The sequence below is a fragment of the Oryctolagus cuniculus genome, chromosome 19 (genome assembly GCF_964237555.1).
Source record: "Oryctolagus cuniculus chromosome 19, mOryCun1.1, whole genome shotgun sequence".
Taxonomy (NCBI): domain Eukaryota; kingdom Metazoa; phylum Chordata; class Mammalia; order Lagomorpha; family Leporidae; genus Oryctolagus; species Oryctolagus cuniculus.
The window spans coordinates 31389650-31410533 of NC_091450.1; the positions used below are offsets into that span (position 1 = coordinate 31389650).

A 20884-nucleotide genomic window follows, 5' to 3' on the forward strand; every position below is an offset into this window, starting at 1 on the left:
TTCATTTATTTGAAAAGCAGAATTAGAGAGAGAGATCTTCCATTTGCTGGTTCACTCCTCAGATGGCTATAACAGCCAGGGCTGGGCCAGAGCAAAGCCAACAGCCAGGTGCTTCTTCCATGTCTCCCACATGGGTAAAGGGGCCAAAGTACCCGAGCCATCTTCCACTGCTTCCCCAGGCACATTAGCAGAGAGCTGGACCAGAAGTGGAAAGCTGAGATGTGAACCGGTGCCCATGTGGGATGCTGGCACAGCAGGCCACGGCTTTACTCCATTGAGTCACAGTGCCAACCCCAATTGCTTGATTTTTAAAAAGGTCAGTCAACACCCCAAAGCTTGTTATTAACAAAATTTTCAACATTTAAAAGTAATTTTTATTGGAACATTGGGGATTGTTTCCTGAACAAAAAAGAACTTCAATGAAGAAAAATGTTAACTCCATTTCACATTTGGTCTTTCCCATGATTTTGTCAAGTAGATGGGTCAGCTGTAGTTATATCCCTAGATCCAAACCAGACACCAAATCACCAGAGAAGCCTACAGAGTTCTGCCTGAATTCACCCCATGACAAAGCAAACCAAAAAGCCAGTTTTCTACCCATTTCAATGTCCCCTACTATACTCCATCACAGTGAGTCGTGTTTGTTTTCAACCAGGTTGTTTGTAGTGTTTTTCTGACACATTGAAAGATTTTATTTGTGGTTATGAAAGTGTTAGTTATAAAGTTATAATTCCATTTTCTCCAAATTTATGGAGTTTTCCCACCACAATTTCAAGAGATTTGAAATCTTGCATATCAGGGCCTGGCCTGTTCCCTGCAGGAGCCATCTAGGGAGGGACACAGCCACCGGGATTGGAGCCATCAGCAAAGTCCACCTGGCTGAAGCGACCCCTTTTTCCAAATCTTAAACCAGGGCACATGGTCTGGGAAAGGATTTTCTTGCTCATTTCCAAATGAAGGTATTTGAAAGTGACTAGTGCATAAAAATTACTAAATTTATTTTAACCCATAATTACCCCTGAGGAAACAGTTTACCCGCTACCAGGGCTCTTCTGAGAATCCTGAGCCGCCAGGGTGTCACCAAGCTTGGGAAGGGAGTGGCACTTTTAGTGGCCCTTCGCGAGACGGGCAGGTTTGGGTGGCTCCTGGGGGAAAGGCCGGCAGCGGCAGTGAGCTAAGTCAGGGAAAACGGGACTCAAATGGAGACCGGGGGGGGGGTGCCCTTGAGGCGCCTCAAGTTTCTGAGCAGTGGGGGCCCCGAAGAACAGAAGACCCAGCTGGTGGCTGCCCTGGGGCTGGCTGCAGAGGCCGGAGCCGGGCACCCAGGGGAGGCAGCGGATGGGGGCGCCCAGGGGAGGTAGTGGCGAGGAGCCCATGCCTCCAGCCTGGCCCCTCCTGGGATCCCCCGCTGGGGGGTCGTGGGGCTGCAGCTCGCGTGCCGGCCACGGTTCCCTCGTCCGAAGGAAATGGCAGCGGCCGGAGGGGCCCAGCCTTCCCAGTGGCTCTCAGGGGCCGCAGTGCGCAGCTCCGGGCTGGGCCGTGAGGGCATGGAAGCGGGCACCCGGCTGAACCTGGCCTCGTCCCTCAAGTCCCGGTCTGTTCGCGTGAAAGACGCTGGACACTCGCCCTCCGGTCAGGGAGGGACCTCGCCGCCACGCGTGGCCTGACCCGCCGCCGAGTATCTCACGCAGGCTCCGTCCACCTCCCCCGCGCGGCGGCTCTCCTACGCATGCGCGGCTCCGTCGCGCTCGGCCCCGCCTTTTCCCGGGCGCATTCCCGCGCAGGCGCGGACGGCGACGCGCGGGCGCAGCGCTTCCGGAAAGCGGCACCTGGGAGCCTTCTCCGAGCCGCCTGGGAGTCGGTGGCGGGACGGGGTGGGCGTCGGGCGCGAGGCTGCACCTCCGCCTCCTCCTCGCACCCTGCCATGGCCCTGGCTCCCTGGCCGGACTCAGCGCGAGCTCCGTGCGTGCGGCGCCGTCCGCCGCCTCGGCTGAGGTCCGCCCCGGGCCGGCCGCCGCCTCACGCCGCGGTGTCCGCGCCAAACCTGGGCCCTGTCGTCTCCGGGACGAAGGCCGGCGCTGCTGTGCGCTCCCCTCGCGCGGGGACTCGGCGCCGGCCCTCGTGGGCTCCGGAGAGAAGCTGGAGACCTTGCGAGGATCGCGAAGGCGTTGATTGGGCGCGGGCGAAGGTCTCGAACTTGTAGAAAGGACACCAAAGACACATTGGTGCCTGCCGTTAGTAGAGGGAGGTTTTCACCTGAGGCCAGCCCCAGGTAAAACAGGAAGGGAGAAATTCCCGCCCCGCCCTGCAATCCAGGCCTCCCTGCCCTCCCGTCGTGTCGTTTAAGCGGAAGCCCCTGCTCCCCTCTTCGGGGGGAGGGGCGGTAGGGAAGGCACCTCTGGGCGGGCAGGGGGCAGACTGGTGACAGTGTGCGCGCAGTGGCGCCCTGTGGCTCCCGGGGCTTTCTGATGGACTCACTTCAGGAGCTGGCGAAGACCTGAGACATTCCCTCATACTCTCAGCAGAAAGTCGTTAGCCTCTGTGTCCAGCGACAGGGACCGCAGCCCAGGGCATTCCATCTCTCTGACGGGTGTTGGTTTAGGGGGCTCTGTCAGAGACAGCGTCACTTCCCTTTTACAACACATCGGTGTCCATGTGTAGTCGCTCCCTGCTTGACCCCTGGCTGTGCTGTAATCTGGGGAGGGACCTCAATGGGCTGCCCATTGGTTACCGGAAGGACAGGGAATTTGCCTTTAATTTCCTAGGTTTCCCTGCCCATCTCTTTGGAGTGGAGATCTTTTAGGCATCTGGGACCCTGAAAGGCGAAGGAAGGCCCTCGAGAGGAGTTAGGTGACTCCCGGGTAAGCAGGAGCTGATGCCGCTTAGCTGGTGGAGCTGCACGTCCTTACACGCTTCACCGGGGACCTTGGTTCCTTTACAGACCTCCCTTTCTGGGGTTTTAGCTTGTCAGAACACCAAGAAGTGGCAAGAGATTGTAGCACCAAAGAACCTCTCGTCTATGGCCGGCGCCGCGGCTCACTAGACTAATCCTCCGCCTGCGGTGCCGGCACACCGGGTTCTAGTCCCGTTTGTGGAGGATGGCCCAAGTCCTTGGGCCCTGCACCCGCGTGGGAGACCAGGAGAGGCACCTGGCTCCTGGCTTCAGATCAGCGCGGTGCGCCAGCCACAGCGGCCGCTGGGGGGAGGGGGGGTGAACCAACGGAGAAGGAAGACCTTTCTCCCTGTCTCACTGTCCACTCTGTCAAAAAAAACAAAACAAACAAACAAAAAAAAACAAAAAGACTTACCCACTAGTTTCACAGGTGCAGCACCCAAGGCTTGGGAAAGGAAAGAGGCTGGTTCGCAGTCACCTGGTGGCAGAAATGGGGCTTGAATTCAGGACTCCTAACTCCCTCACCTGTTTTTAATTACCTATACCATGAATATCAGAATGCAGCAGAAATTAGCATATTTAAATTGCATACTTTGAATTAGGCAGTAGGGAAACAACTATGGATAGAATATTCTGGAGCTGGTAGTAGTGGGGTCTTACAGCCTGTGTACCTAGGGCTTTGGGCCGTGGGGCTCAGGAAGGGAGTGGAAGAATACAAACCCTGTTCTCATTTTCTCCCTCTCTCTGGTCTGCCAAGGCTTCCCATGGACCAAACCCAAGTGAAAGAGGTATGGGAACCTTTAAACATTTTTTAAACTAATTTAAAAAGCAAGAGACAGAGATCTTCCATCTGCTGATTCGCTCCCCAAATGTCTGCAACAGCCAGGGCCGGGCCAGGCTGAAGCCAGGTAACTGGAATTCAGTCCTGGTGTTCTCTGAGGGTGGCAGGGACCCAAGTACTTGGTGTCATGCAGCTTTTAAGTTTACTTGCTTAGAGAAGCTTAGTGTAGTGCAGACAGGCCAGTTCTAAGCTGCAGCACACGGTGAAACAGGATGAGGGTACCTGGAGGAACAAGTGGAAGGTATCCAGCATAAGGTGCAAGCATACTTAATCATTTATATTTAAAATATCTGATGAGAGGGTTGCGGGTGGGAGGGAAGTCATTGGAGGGGGGGAGCCAATGTAATGCATAAGCTGTACTTTGGAAATCTATATTCATTAAGTAAAAGTTAAAAAAAATATCCGATGGGGCTGGCGCTGTGGCACAGTGGGTAAAGCTGCCGTCTGCCAGCACCCGTATGGGCTGTGGTTTGAGTTCTGGCTACTCCATTTCTGACCCAGCTCTCTGCTGATGTGCCTGGGAAAGCAGCGGGAGAGGGCCCATGTATTTGGGAGACCCAGAAGCAGCTCCTGGCTTTGGACCCATCCAACTCTGGCTGTGGCGGCCATCTGGGAAGTGAACCAGGAGAGGAAAGATCTCTCTCTGTCTCTCCCCTGTCTCTGTACCTTTGAAATAAATAAATAAATCTTTTTATTTTAAAGATTTATTTATTTGAAAGTCAGAGTTACACAAAGAGAGGAGAGGTAGAGACAGAGAGAGGTCTTCCATCCATTGGTTCACTCTCCAATTGACCGCAACGGCCAGAGCTGTGCTGATCCGAAGCCAGGAGCTTCTTCTGGGTCCCCCACGTGGGTGCAGGGGTCCAAGGACTTGGGCCATCCTCTGCTGCTTTCCCAGGCCATAGCAGAGAGCTGAAAGTGGAGCAGACAAGACTCGAATCGGCGCCCATATGGGATGCCGGCGCTTCAGGCCAGGGGGTTAACCTGCTGAGCCACAGCCGGCCCCATAAACAAATCTTAAAAAAAAAAAAAAAAAAAATCTGAGAACCAGGGGAAGATCTCATCTACTGGTTTACTCCCCAAATACGCATATTGTTCTGAGTGAGGAGTGGTAAAGCCAGGAGCCAGGGACTTAATCCAGGTCTCCCGTGTAGACATTGGGAATCCAATTTGAACTGTGATCACTGCTTCCTAGGATACATGTTAGCAGGAAGCTGGAGTTGGGGGCTGGAACCAGGATAGGAACAACCCAGGCATTCTGATGTGGCATGCTGGTGTCTTAGCCGCTAGGCTAAATGTCTGCCCCATAATTTACATTCCTTGAACACTGTGTTAGGCATGTGTGTCGTCTCCTTGCATCTTCCCATAAACTTGGTTCTCTCCATTTGGCAGATAGACTGACTAGTGCAACAAGTGAGGGATGGAGGAATAAGCAACCAAGTTGACAGCTGCCTCTCCAGAAGCCTATTTTTTTAAGAGCCTTTTTTTCTTTTTTTAAAAGATTTGTTTGTTTATTTATTTGAAAGAGTTACAGATGGAGAGGAAGAGACAGAGAGAACATCCATCCTCTAATTGACCCACAAATGGCCACAACAGTCAGGCTGTGCCAGGTCAATGCCAGGAGCCTAACTTCTTCCGGATCTCTCACGTGGGTACAGGGGCCCAAGCACTTGGTCCATCTTCTGTTGCTTTCCCAGGTGCATTAGCAGGGAAGTGGATCAGAAGTGGAGCAGCTTGGTCTCAAACCAGCGCCCATATAGGATGCCTGAGTCTCAGGCAGCGGCATAACCCCCATGCCCCATAACTCCCATAATGCCGGCTCCAGATGCCTATACTGTGTATGATAGTTCCTATGAATATTCGTGGAGTGAATTAATCAGTAGAAACATAGATGGTAAATCTCACTGAAGAGCCTAGCTGTGCTTATTTTCCATAGAACGTGAAGGGTCAGCTCTATGGACTAAAGGCTCAACAGAGCTGAGTTGATTTCTGTGGGTGCCTCCTGGTTTGGAAGAGGTCAGCTTCTTTAGCAGATGTGGAAGATTGAAGAAAAGAAAATCTTGGACTTCTGCTTGCCTTTCCTAGTAGAGGATAGCTTTTGGAATTAAATTTTTTTTGTCTTTACTGTCTTACCCACCTTAGCCATCTTTACCCACCCCCTGATTTCTGATATCCCACAATCTGGGCAGGGGCCCAGGGTTCTGTCTCTCTTCCCTGCTCCACTCCTACTCACCACTCCACCCACAAGTTCATTTCTGCTAATTGCATTTCTGGTGCTGCTGCTGGAACACAGCGTTCTTTGGAGGCAAACCATTGACCAGTTTGGTTGGGAGAGAGTTGCCAGCACCCCTACCATGGCCTGCTGTGGAGAGAAACTCAAGCCTGCAAGCATTGGGGCTTTTCCTCTGTGCTTCCTCTTCCTCCACCATCTTTTCTCTTCAGGATTCTTTGGCACTGGCATCTTCTTTCCTAGAGGGTCCACTAACGTGCTGGGTTTGTTGTTCATAATCCAAGCGTCTCAGCATGGAAAAGGGACCTGACATGAGTATGTAGCCTACGTACTGTGGGCCTGACCCTGTGCCAGACACTTCATACTCACTGACTCATTTGATGCCACAGTGGGTAGAGTATTAGGTAGGGGCTTTGCAGGCAAGAGAACGAAGGCGTTGGTTAGGAAATTTATCAAACCTTGCACAAATATAAAGGTAAAGATGGAATTTGGAGTTTGAACTCTGCTCTAATTCCAAGTCCTGTCATGACATACTTTTCAGCATAAACCATGTCACTGCAGTGTTTGGGTTTGTTTTGTACTTTTTCTGTTCAGAGCCTTTTCTTTGTGCAGTTGCTTGCATCACTGGGTCTTGGGCATATGCAATGTATTATGTTTTTTGCTTTTTTTAATAAAGCATTTTATTTATTTGAGAGGTAGAGTTGTAGACAGTAAGAGGGAAAGGCAAAGAGAAAGGTCTTCCATCCACTGGTTCACTCCCCAAATGGTCACAACATCCAGAGCTGAGCTGATCGGTATCCAGGAGCCAGGAGCTTCTTCCAGGTCTCCCAAGTGGGTGCAGGGGCCCAAGTGCTTGGTCCATCTTGTACTGCTTTCCCAGGCCATAGCAGAGAGCTGGATCAGAAGAGGAACAGCTGGGACTAGAACCTGTGCCCGTATGGGATGTTGGTGCTGCAGGCAGAGGAGTAACCCACTGTACCACAGTGCCAGCCCTGTTTTTTGCTTTTTAAGATTTATTTATTTGGCTAGTGCCGTGAATCAATAGGATAATCCTCTGCCTGTGGTGCTGGCATCCCGGATTCTAGTCCCGGTCGGGGTGCCGGATTTTGTCCCGGTTGCTCCTCTTCTAGTCCAGCTCTCTGCTGTGGCTCGGGAAGGCAGTGGAGGATGGCCCAAGTGCTTGGGCCCTGCACCTGCATGGGAGACCAGGAGAAGCACCTGGCTCCTGGCTTTGGATCAGCGTGGTGCGCCGGCCGCAGCACACCAGCCGCAGTGGCTATTGGGGGGTGAACCAACGGAAAATGGAAGACCTTTCTCTCTGTCTCTCTCTCTCACTGTCCACTCTGTCTGTAAAAAAAAAAAAGAAAGAAAAAGAATTATTTATTTGAAAGGCAGGGTTACAGAGAGAAAGGGAGACACACACACACACACACACAAACACACAAACACACAGATCTTTCATCTGCTGGTTCACTACCCACATGGCTGCATTGGCTGAGGGTGGGTCAGGCAGAGGCCAGGAGCCTGAAACTCATCTGGGTCTCCCACGTGGATGTCAGGGACCCAAGCACTTGGGCTTTTCTCAGTTGCCTTAGCAGGGAGCTAGATCAGAAGTGAAGCAGCTGGCACTTGAACCAGGGCTCCTATGGGATGCCGGTGTTGTGACTGGGGCTTAACCTGCTGTGCCACAACACTGGCTTCACACGCAGTGCATCGTTTCAGCTCATGCTCATGGGTTTCCACATGGACTTGCTGGACATTTGGTTCCACTCGTAGCCATGTATCCTTCCTTAGTCCTTTGCTGGTGATGTCTCCTCCATTTGTAGGACATTTCACCTAATTATGTGTGGCAACATCCAACTCAGTCTCCAAAGCCCAGCTCAGATGCCACCTCCCATGCAGTGTTCCTGCAGTCTCACTCACTTCCAGTTTCCGAAGTTCACCTTTGTAAGCGTTTCTTAAGAGACATTATTCTTTTTTTTTTTTTAAAGCTTATTTGAAAGGTAGAATGTCAGAAGAAGGGAGAGAGAGAGAGCGAGCGAGATTGAGAGATCTTCTGTCAACTGGTTTACTCCCCAAATAGCTGCAGTGGCTGGGGCTGGAATAAGCTGAAGCCAGGAGCCCAGAACTCCATCCAGTCTCCTACGTGGGTGGTGGGCACCCAACCACTTGGGTCATCTGCTGCTGCTTTCCCAGGCTCATATATAGGGAGCTGAATCAAAAGTAGAGCAGCCAGGACTTGAATTGGCACTCTTGGTATAGGATTCTGGCATTGCAAGTGGCGGCTTAACCTATTCCACAGTGCAGTCTCTTACTACATTATTCTTTACATTACAGTAATTTGAGTACATAAGTTATTTTCTTCGTTGGGGGCAGGAATTATAATGCATTAGTATTTGGATATCTCTAATTTCTAACAGAGGACTTTATACATAGTAAGCCCCCAGTAAATGAATGTTTTAGGTAGTTCTTTATTGTGAGAAGAGTCATAGATTTCTCCCTCAACTTTATTTGTTGACTTTAGTTATAATAAGACTCAAATGTAAGGTCCGTATCTTGGTTGAGTCAGAGGGTTGGTGGGGCACTCAGAAGTTCTTGGGGTGTGTGTGTGTATATTATTTTTTATTTATCTTTTTGAGAGCTTTGAATCTGTGGAAATGAAGACACCAATGAGGGCAGGCAGTAGAGACAGGCTGCTTAGGTACAAGATTTCTACATTGGCCCCACACATCTCTCCAGCTGGGGTCCGACAGAGTAGTGACCCTTGACCTTTATCATGTGCTGCAGCTTTTCTAAACCTGTCCGCTGTGCTCACTGAGTTCCTTTATGTTTGTTCAGATAGGCAAAACCATCTTGTTTTCACCACCAGGGGCAGGGGAAGACCTTGGCCTTGGGTTCTGAATCTGCTCAGAGCATTCATTTTCCATATCACCCAAGACAGATGCTGGGGCCCTTCAGCAGAGAACGGGTGTGGGCTGGGATGACTCACCTGCTCTGTCACTGCCTACAGCTCAGCTTAAAGCCCTTGGGAACTGAAACATTAACCTAGGAGAGGCACAGAAGGCAGTCCTTAAATACAGAAGCTTGGGTTTTTACAAGTCTGCAAATGTCCTGTAAGACAGTCTATGAACGTCTGTCACTGTCACAGTGTTTCAAAGTCCAGGCCATTGAGGAGCCATCCAACCAGATGGTCATGGAAAACAGAATTAGTAACCCTATAAAGTCTGGGCATCAGACAGCCTAGATTTTTTTTTTTGACAGGCAGAGTGGACAGTGAGAGAGAGAGAGAAAGGTCTTCCTTTTGCTGTTGGTTCACCCTCCAATGGCCGCCGCGGCCGGCGCACCGCGCAGATCCGATGGCAGGAGCCAGGTGCCTCCCCTGGTCTCCCATGGGGTGCAGGGCCCAAGGACTTGGGCCATCCTCCACTGCACTCCCTGGCCACAGCAGAGAGCTGGCCTGGAAGAGGGGCAACCAGGACAGAATCCGGCACCCTGACCAGGACTAGAACCCGGTGTGCCGGCGCTGCTAGGCGGAGGATTAGCCTATTGAGCCACGGCGCTGGCCAGCCTAGATTTTTTTTTTTTATCTTTTATTTAATGAATATAAATTTCCAAAGTACGACTCATGGGTTACAATGGCTCCCCCCCCATACCGTCCCTCCCACCCACAACCCTCCCCTTTCCCACTCCCTCTCCCCTTCCATTCACATCAAGATTCATTTTCGATTATCTTAATATACAGAAGATCAGTTTAGTATACCTTAAGTAAGGATTTCAACAGTTTGCTCCCACACAGAAACATAAAGTGAAAGATAATAGATGATTTTTTTTAAATGATGATGAAATCAGATCAGACCTATTGTCATGTTTAATCCCAGTGAGAGTCAAGTTCAGCCTAGATTTTTAATTGGACTTTCCGTGTTTCTGTAAAGCAATGGCATTCCTTTTGTTGTTGTTGTTGTTGTTTGGACCATCCACTCCTGTGCTGGCTAAGGGCAGCAAGGATTATGAGAAGCCAAAACCTATCCCTATCTATGGTGGTCAGGGTAATACATGCTATACTGAGGTGTTTTTAGACCAGAGAAGAAAAACCAACTTATTGTAGGAGAAATGAGCAATTGGAATTACATTTAAATGAAGAAATGACACTTGAGCTAGGGTTTGAAATTCTCCCGGCAGATTGGGGCAAGTCTGTTGCATCTTTGGGGAATACTGTACAGCTTATTGTCAATGGAATGTGGAGGGCAATGAGGGTGAATCAAGATTAGATTTGAAGGTCTGTCTGGGTTTAGCAGTGAGAGGCCTTCTTAGGCCATGTGGACTTTGGACCTTATCCAGAGGGCAGAGTGGAGACATTGAATATAGTAACATTTAAGGGCAAAACATATTCAGATCTGTGTTGGAGAAAGACCCATCTGATAGCAATATGGAGGATGGCTTCTAAGAGTCAAAGATGAAGAGAGAGATGCTGTTTAGAAGAGGGTCAGGATAGCAAAAGAAAGTTTGAGGACCTCAGATTAAAGAAGAGCATTAATCACAAACCCGAAATTTTATGTTTCTGAGACTTACAGTGCTTTTTTTTTAAATATTTTTTTTTATTTGAGAGAGTTACAGGGAGAGGTAGAGATGGTGAGAGGTAGAGGTCTTCCATCTGCTGGTTCATTCCCCAAATGGCCGCAACATCCAGAGCTAGGAGCTAGGAGCTTCTTTCGGGTCTCCCACATGGGTACAGGGGCCCAAGGACTTGGGTCATCCTCTTCTGCTTTCCCAGGTGCATTATCAGGGAGCTGGATTGGAAGTGGAGCCGTCAGGACTTGAACTAGCACCCATATGGGATGCCAGTGCTGCAGGCCAGTGCTTTAACCTGCCAGCCCCATTTTTGGTGCTTTTTGCATTGGCTCCCTGCTCACTTCATTCCATGTTGATTACCTTGATTGCTTGCTCATGGTCCATCCTGGGGGGCTATGTGACTTTCTGGGTTTTGCTCTGATTTTCCAGCTCATGTTCACTCAACGCTCAGATAGACTCAGCTCCTTGGAGAACAACTAGTAGGAAGCTGTGTCTGCCTTGGAGACCTCATGCTCACCTCCTGCCCCGACTCTGCTCTATCCTCTGGCGTTGGACCTTAGGTCTCCAGGTTGGCAGTGGCATCTGTGCTGTCCTTCCTCATCTTTCCAGGAGGAGGGATGAGACACAGTGTATCACTGTAAGATGTGGAAGAGCAGGAACTAGAAAAATGGATTAGAAGGCAAATTTGAGACCGTGGTGTTTAAGAGAGGGCAGAAGGTGAAATACAGGGTAGTTCCATGTAGTGACCAAACAAGTCTGAACACCTAGATTTAAATTTAGACCAGTTCTATAAAATGTAATCCAAAACCCAGAAGTACATGCCTTTTCCTGATTCTTTCACTGTTCCTATCTCAGGCTGGGGTTAAAAGCACTGCTCCTTCTTTCTCTACTTGTTTGTAAGGTTGTCATCTCATGATTGACTTCTTTAAAATTAAAAATTTATGTATTTATTTAAAACATAGGATGACAGGGAGAGGCAGAGAGAGAGAAGAGTTTTCCGTCTGCTGGTTTACTCCCGAAATGGCCATAACAAGTGGGTCTGGGCCAGGCTGAAACTGAGAGCCAGGAACCCCATCCTGGTCTCCCATATGGTTGGCAGGGCCCCAGGCATTTGGGCCATCTTTGGCTGCCTTCCTAGGTGCATTAGCAGGAAGCTGAATCAAAAGAGGAACAGCTGAGACTTGAACCAGCACTCCCATGTGGTTGCCAGCATCTCAAGCCGCAGCTTAACTCCTTGTGCCACAATATTGGCCTTGGACCTATGGACTTGAACGATAAGTCAACAAAAAGTTTCTTGGTACGTGTGGTGTGCCCAGCATATAAAAGCTGGGGTAGAATGTGGATTCCCCTTAGCTATTTTGTTTTTAAAGATTTATTATTTGAAAGGCAGAGTTACAGAGAGTGAGAGAGAGATCTTCCATAAGCTGGTTCACTCCCCCAAATGGCCGCAATGACCACAGCTGGGTTGATCCAAAGCCAGGAGCCAGGAGCTTCCTCCTGGTCTCCCATGTGTGTGCAGGGGCCCAAGGACTTGGGTCATCTTGTACTACTTTCCCAGGCCATAGCAGAGAGCTGGATCTGAAGTGGAGTAGCTGGGACTTGAATTGGCATCCATATGGGATACTGGCACGGCATACAGCAGCTTTATCCGATATGCCACAGTGTCGTCCCCTGTTTTATTTTTTTTTAAGATTTAAAAAAATTTTTTTGAAAGGTAGAGTTACAGAGAGGGGGAGAGAGAGAGTGTGTGTGTGTGAGAGAGAGCATTTCCGTTTGCTGGTTCACTCCCCACATGGTTGTATTGGCTGGGGCTGAGCTAGGCTAAAGTCAGAAGCCTGGAACTCCATTTGGTCTCCTAAGTGGGTGGCAGGAGCCCAGGTACTGGAGCTATCTTCCAACACCTTTCTCAGGAGCCTTAGCAGGGAGCTGGTTTGGAAGTGGAAAAGCCAGGACTAGAACTGGTTGCTCATATGGGATGCTGGCAGTCGGCGGCTAAGTTGTGCCACAATGCCAGTCCATAGGTATATTCTTATTTTTTTAAAAGATGATTTATTTATTTGAGATCCAGAGTTAGAGACAGAGAGAGGGAGAGACAGAGAAAGGTCTTCCATCCCCTAGTTCACTGCCCAAATGGCCTCAATGGCCAGAGCTAGGCTGAATCAAAGCCAGGAGCGAGGAGATTCTTAAAGGTCTGCCACATGGGTACAGGGGCTCAAGCACTTGGGCAGTCTTCTGCTGCTTTCCCAGGCCACAAGCAGAGAGCTGGATTGAAAGAGGAGCAGCCAAGACACGAACCAGTGCCCATATGGGATGCCAGCGGAGGCTTAGCCTACGATACCACAGCGCTGGCCCTCTAGCTATATTCTTTTTTTTTTTTTTTAATTTTTTTTTTTTTGACAGGCAGAGTGGACAGTGAGAGAGAGAGACAGAGAGAAAGGTCTTCCTTTGCTGTTGGTTCATGCTCCAGTGGCCGCCGCGGCCGACGCGCTGCGGCCGGCGCACTGCACTGATCCGATGGCAGGAGCCAGGTACTTATCCTGGTCTCCCATGGGGTGCAGGGCCCAAGCACTTGGGCCATCCTCCACTGCACTCCCTGGCCACAGCAGAGAGCTGGCCTGGAAGAGGGGCACCGGGACAGAACCGGCGCCCCGACCGGGACTAGAACCCGGTGTGCTGGCGCCGCAAGGCGGAGGATTAGCCTAGTGAGCCGCGGCGCCGGCCTTCTAGCTATATTCTTAAACAGCTGGTAGACTGGTATTTTAATATTTATTTGTTTGTTTTTTGAAAGACAGAGTGACAGAGAGAAAGATCTTCCATTAACTGGCTCACTCCCCAAATGGCCACAATAGCCAGAGCTGAGCCAGGTTGAGGTCAGGAGCCAGGAACTCCATCTGGGTCTCCCATGTGGATAACTGGAACTCAAGTACTTGAGCTGTCATCTGCTTCCCAGGTGCATTAGCAGGAAACTGGATTGGAAGTAGGGAAGCCTAGACTTGAACTGGCACTCTGATATGGGATATGGATGTCCCAAGAAGTGGCTTAATCTGCTGTACCACAACACCTACCCCTAGACTGTTACTTTAGCTTAGTTGGGATAGGAAAGTCATGAGAACCAACTAAACAGGGAAGATGAGTAGTTAAGGGAAGTTAGGGTTTATTGGTACATGCTGCTAAGTACCATAGAACCTGTGAAAGAAACAAGTGATGCAGGTTTCCTGGGTTGTGTCCAGCTGGGGGTTGGATCTACCAGCCTCAGTGTGAGGTTGGAGGCCAAGCAGCACCTTATGTGACCCTTATATGGAGCTGCAGCCCTATCATCCAAATGTTCATGCCCTCTCCTCAGTCTACATCGCCCGCTAGTCAAGGTTCTCTTTTTTTATTTTTTGACAGGCAGAGTGGACAGTGAGAGAGAGAGACAGAGAGAAAGGTCTTCCTTTGCCGTTGGTTCACCCTCCAATGGCCGCCGCGGCCGGCACATTGCACTGATCTGAAGCCAGGAGCCAGGTGCTTCTCCTGGTCTCCCATGGGGTGTGGGGCCCAAGGACTTGGACCATCCTCCACTGCACTCCCAGGCCACAGCAGAGAGCTGGCCTGGAAGAGGAGCAACCGGGACAGAATCTGGCGCCCCGACCAGGACTAGAACCTGGTGTGCTGGTGCTGCAGGTGGAGGATTAGCCTATTGAGCTGCGGTGCAGGCCAAGGTTCTCTATTCATCATCCTTCTGGGCCCCTTCTTTTTGTTTTACTTTTTTTTTTTTATAGATTTATTTATTTATTTGAGAGGCAGAGCTACAAAGAGATAGAGGCCGGGGGAGTGGGAGTGTGTGTCTTCCGTCCACGGGTTCACTCCTCAAATCGCCACAGTGGCTGGATCTGGGCTGATCTGAAGTGAGGAGCCAGCAGCCTGGAGCTTCTTGTGGGTTTCCCACATGGATGCATGGGCCCAAGGACTTGGGCCATCTTTCACTGCTTTCCCAGGCCATAGCAGAGAGCTGGATCAGAAATGGAGCAGCTGGGACTTGAACCAGTACTCATATGGGATGCTGGCAATGCAGGCAACAGCTTCACCATAGCATGGAGGGCCTTTTTTTGTTTTAAAGATTTATTTATTTGAAAGAGTTACAGAGAGAGGTAGAAAGAGAGAGGTCTTCCATCCGTTGGTTCACTCCCAGATGGCCACAATGGCTAGAGCTGCGCCGATCTGAAGCAGAGGGCCTCTTTTTTCGTAACTTTTCCCTCCCACCAGTCAGAATTGCTGCTATCTTCTCCATTCCTCTACAGCCCTTTGTGTATGACTCTGCTATGACACTCACTTCTTGGCACGTATTTGGGAATAGTTTCATCACTCTCCCTAGATAGAGAGCCTCTTGTTAGTAGGAAATATACCTGATTCATTTTTCAGAATTCCAGTGACTATCCCAGAGTAGGATCCTTCTCAAAATGTTTGGTAAAAGGATGAAGGTAGTTTAACAGATTGTATTCTTCCTGATATTTCGGTTACATAAAATCAGTTCTATAAAAGTAATCCCAGGAGCCGGCATTGTGGTATAGTGAGTGAAGCCACTACTTGTGACACTGGCATACCATATTGGAGTGCTGGTTTGAGCTCTGGTGCTCCTCCTCTGCTCCAACTCTAGTAATGTGCCTAGGAAAGCTGAGGAAGATGACGCAAGTACTTGAGCCCCCGTCATCCACCTGGGAGATTGGGATGGAGTTCTAGGCTCCTAGATTTGGCCCGGATCAGACCTAGCCATTGCAGCCATTTGTGGAGTGAACCAGTAGATGAAAGATCTCTCTTTCTCCACATGTCTCTCCCTTTTTATATGTCATTCTGCCTTTCAAATATATCTTTTTTGAATAAAAGTAATCCTAAAACGAGGCAGGGGGGCTTGCTGTCTATGGGTAGTTTTTGGCAGAGGAAGTCATAGTGAGATAAGAAGTCATTTTTTTTTTAAAGTTTATTTATGTGAAAGGCACATCAACAGAGAGGGAGAGATAGATCTTGCCCATTCACTGGTTTACTCCCCAAATGCCCACAAGAGCTGGGGCTGGATCAGGCAGGAGCCAAGAGCCAGGAACTCTAGCTCTGTCTCCCAGGTGGGTGGCAGGACCCAACTCCTTGAGCCATCAGCTGCTGCCTCCCGGGTGCACATCAGCCGGGAGCTGGAGCAAGCACTGCAAAGACGCCAACCTGGGAACTCCTGTGTGGGGTGGGGAGTCCCAAGTGGTGGCTTATTCTGCTGCTCCACAGTGCGCAGCCCTAAGAGCCATTTTAAGGACTTGTGTGGGCACTCATGTCTAATCTTCTGTTAGTATTGACCCTTCAGAAACAAAAGGACAAAAATGGACATGGGGCCCATGCTGTGGTATAGCAGGTAAAGCTGCTGCCTGTGATGCTGGCATCCCATATGGGCAACAGTTTGTGTCCTTGCTGTTCCACTTCAGATCTTGTTCCCAATAATGGCCTGGGAAAAGCATCGAAAGATGGCCCAAGTACTTGGGCCCCTGCCACCCATGTGAGAGACTGGGTTGAGTTAAGCTTCAGCCTGGCCCAGCCCCAGCCTTTGTGGCTATCTGGAGAGTAAACTAGCAGATGGAAGATATCTCTCTGTCTCTGTAACTCTGGCTTGCAAATAAATGAATAAATGTTAAAAAAAAAATGGGAATGCAAGTCAAGGAGGGTGGTTCCTCTCTTTTATAATCAGAAGAGTTGGGCACTAGTTCTAATCTCTGCTAACATTATATTTGCTTTGTTTATTGTCTTATTCTGTGAATCATATGTGATGATAAATATGTGAGGTTGGGGCTGGTGCTGTGGCATAGCAGGTAAAGCCTGCTGCCTGCAGTGCTGGCATCCCATATGGGCTCTAGTTCGAGTCCCGGCTACTCCACTTCCAATCTAGCTCTCTGCTGAAGACTGGGAAAGCAGTAGAAGATGGCTCAAGTCCTTGGGCCCCTGTACTTGCCTGGGAGACCCAGAGGAAGCTCCTGGCTCCTGGCTTTGGATTGGTGCAGCTCCAGCCATTGCGGCCATCTGGGGCGTGAACCAGCAGATGGAGGACCCCCCCCCCCCCCCCCGCCGCCTCTCTGCCTCTGCCTCTCTCTAACTCTTTCAAATAAATAAATCTTAAAAAAACAAATGTGAGGTGAGGTTATGGGAAAGTACAGAGTGTTTCTTGGATATTGGGCATTTTTACACTTTTCCTATTACCTCCTGATACCCCTCTCCCGATCGTGTCTGTAAAGTTTGCACGTCATCAGCCACTAAGATCACTTTGAAAGAGTAGCCAGTGTCCATTTGAGTTCTGGCATAGGCCCAAAGACTCAATCCAAAATTACAGAGAAGAGCATGACTTTTGGTCGTCAAGCCAGGTGAGTTTAAGGAAATCACTTCCGGTTCCTGAGCCTCAGTTTCCTCCTCTGCAAAACGGAGATAATAATCTGAACCCCACCTAACTCCTAGGGCTACCGGAAGGATCAAATGAGACAATGAATGTGACAGCGCCTTGCAAACTGTAAAGGCCTGTGCAAATGCTATGGACTCATTTTTAAATCTGCTCGAGGGCTCTGGATGAAATTTGCCAAGGCTGTTACACATCTAGACGGTGACATCATATGCATGTTATTGGTGTCCAGGGTGGGGCACAGAAGTCAGGCCCCAAGTCAAAGGGGCAGGGTAGGATACAGAAGCAAACCCCACCCACTGCCTGCCTGCTGAAGACTTGATTTTGTTGTCACTCACTTTCTGACTTGAAGAGATTCCGTCTACAGCTTTCCAAGACTACCATGATCTCTGTGCTCAGGTGACCCTTTGATTATTTCTCCATATCCAGGGTATTTTTTGGCGCCTGGACATGGCAGTCATTCAAGATAAATTTGTTGTCCAAAAAAATACAGGTAATGCATTTGTGAAACTTCTTAATTACCCTGATTCTTACTTCCTTTGGGTTTGCGAATTCCAGTTGTAGATAAACATAAAAAACAGGTCATGATTCAGAGAAGCAGAGGCCCACCTTGTGTTTGAAAACGTGCCTGGTTAGTATTAATGAAAGGCCAGGCTTTGGATACAGGGTATTACCATACAGGTGCTTTGTTAATCCAGGAGGCTGTGAAACTGTGAGGAAAGGCTCACTATCTGCCTGAGGCCAGGTAGCCTTGGCACCATCATTGTTCCTGCTGGTCATCAGAGTATGAAGAAAATGGCTTAATCAAGAGATATTTGTTAGTATTTATTGTCAGCTTGACCCTGTACTGGGTTCTTTGGGGAATATGAAGAAGGTCAAGTTGTGGCTTCTGTGTTGGAAGTACTTAACGTTCCAGTTGAGAAGGCAGCTCGAGCAGCAGAGAATTCCCAGTTGCAGGCTGTGTTTGCACAGGGCCCAGGGAGTGGTAGATAATTACATAGGAAGGCAGAGGCGGGAAGATCTTTAAGGTTGGGAAAGGCTCTGAGGCTTGGGAAAGCTTGCTTCTCTTTTTAAAAAAGATTTATTTATTTATTTGAGAGGCAGAGTTACAGACAGAGATAGGGGTCATCCACCCACTGGTACAGTCCCCAAATTGCCACAACAGCCAGAGTTGGTCCTATCTGAAGCCAGGAGCTTCTTCCAGGTCTCCCATGTGGGTAGAGGGGCCCAAGCACTTGTGTGATATTCCTGTGCTTTCCAGGCCGTAAGCAGAGAGCTGGATAGGAAGAGGAGCAGCTAGGACATGAACTGGCACCCATATGGGATGGCTGCACTGCAGGCAGAGGCTTAACCTACTACGCCACAATGCTGGCCCCAAGAAAGCTTTCCAGAGGAGGAAGAAATATGTGAAGAATACACAGTTAATTGTGGAGATGTGCCTCTCCCCTCTGAATGTCATCTTTCCTTTCTGGCCCCAATTAGGAGATTGTGTTAGTTTTCGATTGCTGCGTAACAACATACAACAAATTCGGTAGCTGAAACAGCGCCCACTCACCATCTCACAGTTCTGTAGGTCTGAAGGCCAGACAGGCCAGCAGAGCTCTTTGCTCATGGCCTCTCAGGACTGAAATTGAGGTGGTGGCAGAATTCTGTCCCTTGCTGTTATAGGATTGAAGTCACAGTTTTCTGCTGGCTGTCCATGGGGGTTGCTCTCAGCCCTTAGAGGCCACTCTTATGGCCTCTTCAGGTGGCCCCTCCATCTTCAAACAAACAACTGTGCATCATTCCCCACCTTCCCACCTCCAATTTGAACCCTAACTTCCTCTTCTGATACCAGCTAAAGAAAACACTGCTTTTAAAGGGCACATGTGGTTCGATCAGGCCCACCTGAATAGTCTCCTTTAGATGAGCTCGTTAGCTAGCATCCTTTGCCAGGTAACCTTGCATACTCACAGCCCTGGAGATTAGGGTGAGAAATCTTGCAGGTGGGGCAGTTTGACATTTTTGCCTACCACAGGTACCTTAACAGAAAGGAAGTAACAAGGGCTAAGTTAAGGTGTTGGTAGGAATGGAAGAGAGGAAGGAAGCTAAGGTCTGGCAAGCACTTGTTAGGTGGCAAGTCCCGTACCAGGCGTTTTCACAAATGTCCTCTCCATCCTCACAGCAAGACTAGAAAGTGGTGTCATTCTCATTCTTCTCATCAGAATACTGATGCTCAAAGGAAAAAAGGCACAGCTACTACACAGCAGCTCTGCCTAAACCCAAAGTTTCCTTGTTCCAGGAGAATAGCTGGGAGAGAGAAAGGGCTGTACAATAGATACTGGGGGGATAAAGTGCACAGGTCTCAGCAACTGATTGGCTCTGGGGCAAAGGGAGAGGAATCTAGGATGATTGAAAGTAATGATTCTAGAAGACCGGGAAGATGGTGAGATAGTTAAAAGAAGCAAGCCTAAAGGCTGATTCAGCAGTATACAGGAAATACATCGAGCTTCTGTGTGTATTTCAAATATTCCATATCCCAGGCTTTGTTAATCCATTTTAATCTCTTTTTCTTTGGGAAGCTGGTTCTCCCAGCAGAGAGGTCAGGGCTATCCAGCTTTATGTCTTGACTACTGGTAACTGAGAGCCTCAGAATAGTGAGGAACCCTGCAGGTGCTAGAACCAGGCAGGGTGCGGGGGAAGGGGTTTGGGTTCTCCGCCAGCCACTGGTAGCATCCTGAGCTGAATACAGAAACCCTACTTTGCCAAGTGTTCTGGGAAGCACTCAGTGTTCAGGCTGGTTTGACTTTTTTGGACTCTGACAGCGATCATGCAGATGGTCATACTGTGATGTCGGCACATGGCTTGTAAGGAGTCATGGCATTTCCCCTGCTGCTCCCCTAAGATGATCATTTCTGGGTTTACCTGCTGATAATACAGAGCACTGCTAACTCATATTTCCCTCTCTCTCTCTTTCCCCTCCCCTCCTCTCCCCCTCTCCCATTCTGTTGCTATTGGGTGTGGATTACAAAGATACTGTGGTGGGAAATATGAAATCTCCATAAAAGAAAAATGTCTTTTTGTGAGTGTGCCTTGGTGGGTAGGTAACTTTTGTGTTAGTGTGATGCTAAACCGCTTCCTCACCTTGGTTTCTCCAGATTGCTGGGACTGGCTCATTCACAGGAGGATGGAACTTCTTTGCAATTCCGTCTTGACTGCGCTTTGTAGAATTATCATCTCAAGAATACTCAACATGGAACATGTTCTAAGTAAGAGCTTTGACAAAGAGGCATGACCCAGGTGGATATTTTCTTTAAGGACTATTCCAATTGGAGTTCTCTGCACTCTGGAAGTTTAGTTGAGAGGGACAGATGGCAAGAAAGGTCCCTTATGCTGGGCATTAATGGGTGATGGCAGTTGGCTTGAGTAGATAGAAGAAGGGAATATCAGCCAGTCAGGGGCGACAGTGGAGCAGAGATATGCAGGTGATTGAGCCTCCTATGTCTATAGGATGTGAGGCCACTGGGATGGACTACAGGTGGCAGTGCTCTCTAAATCTGAGAATGACTCTCTGCTCTTTTCTTTCACTTTTTTTTTTTTTTAAGAGATTTATTTATTCATTTGAAAGTCCAGAGTTATATAAAGAGAGAAGGCGAGAGAGATCTTTCATCCTCTGGTTCACTCCCCAAATGGGGTCTCCCACGTGGCTGGCAGGGGCCCATGCACTTGGGCCATCCTCCACTGCTTTCCAGGCACATTAGTGGGGAGCTGGATCAGAAGCAGAGCAGCCGGGACTCAAACCTTGCCCACATGGGATACTGGCACTGCAGATGGCAGCTTAACCCATTGTGCCACAACACCAGCCCCTCTTCTTTCACTTTTTAATTAAGGCTTGGGATTTATTTAGCTTTTCTCTCTTCCCTAAGGGTACAGGTGGATTCCACTGGGCCTCAGGAAGGGACTTGAGGT

The 20884-nt window shown here is 49.3% G+C and overlaps 1 protein-coding gene across 1 annotated transcript in view; it reads left to right on the forward strand.

Annotated features, from left to right (window-relative positions):
• The first annotated feature begins 1796 nt into the window (after window positions 1–1796).
• Window positions 1797–20884, forward strand: part of ADCY9 (adenylate cyclase 9) — a 197015-nt gene continuing 177927 nt past the window's right edge. The window contains exons 1-3 of the mRNA XM_051836275.2: window positions 1797–2272; window positions 20074–20184; window positions 20842–20882. The gene's annotated coding sequence lies outside the window, so the exon portion shown is untranslated. The remainder of the gene's footprint in view (window positions 2273–20073; window positions 20185–20841; window positions 20883–20884) is intronic.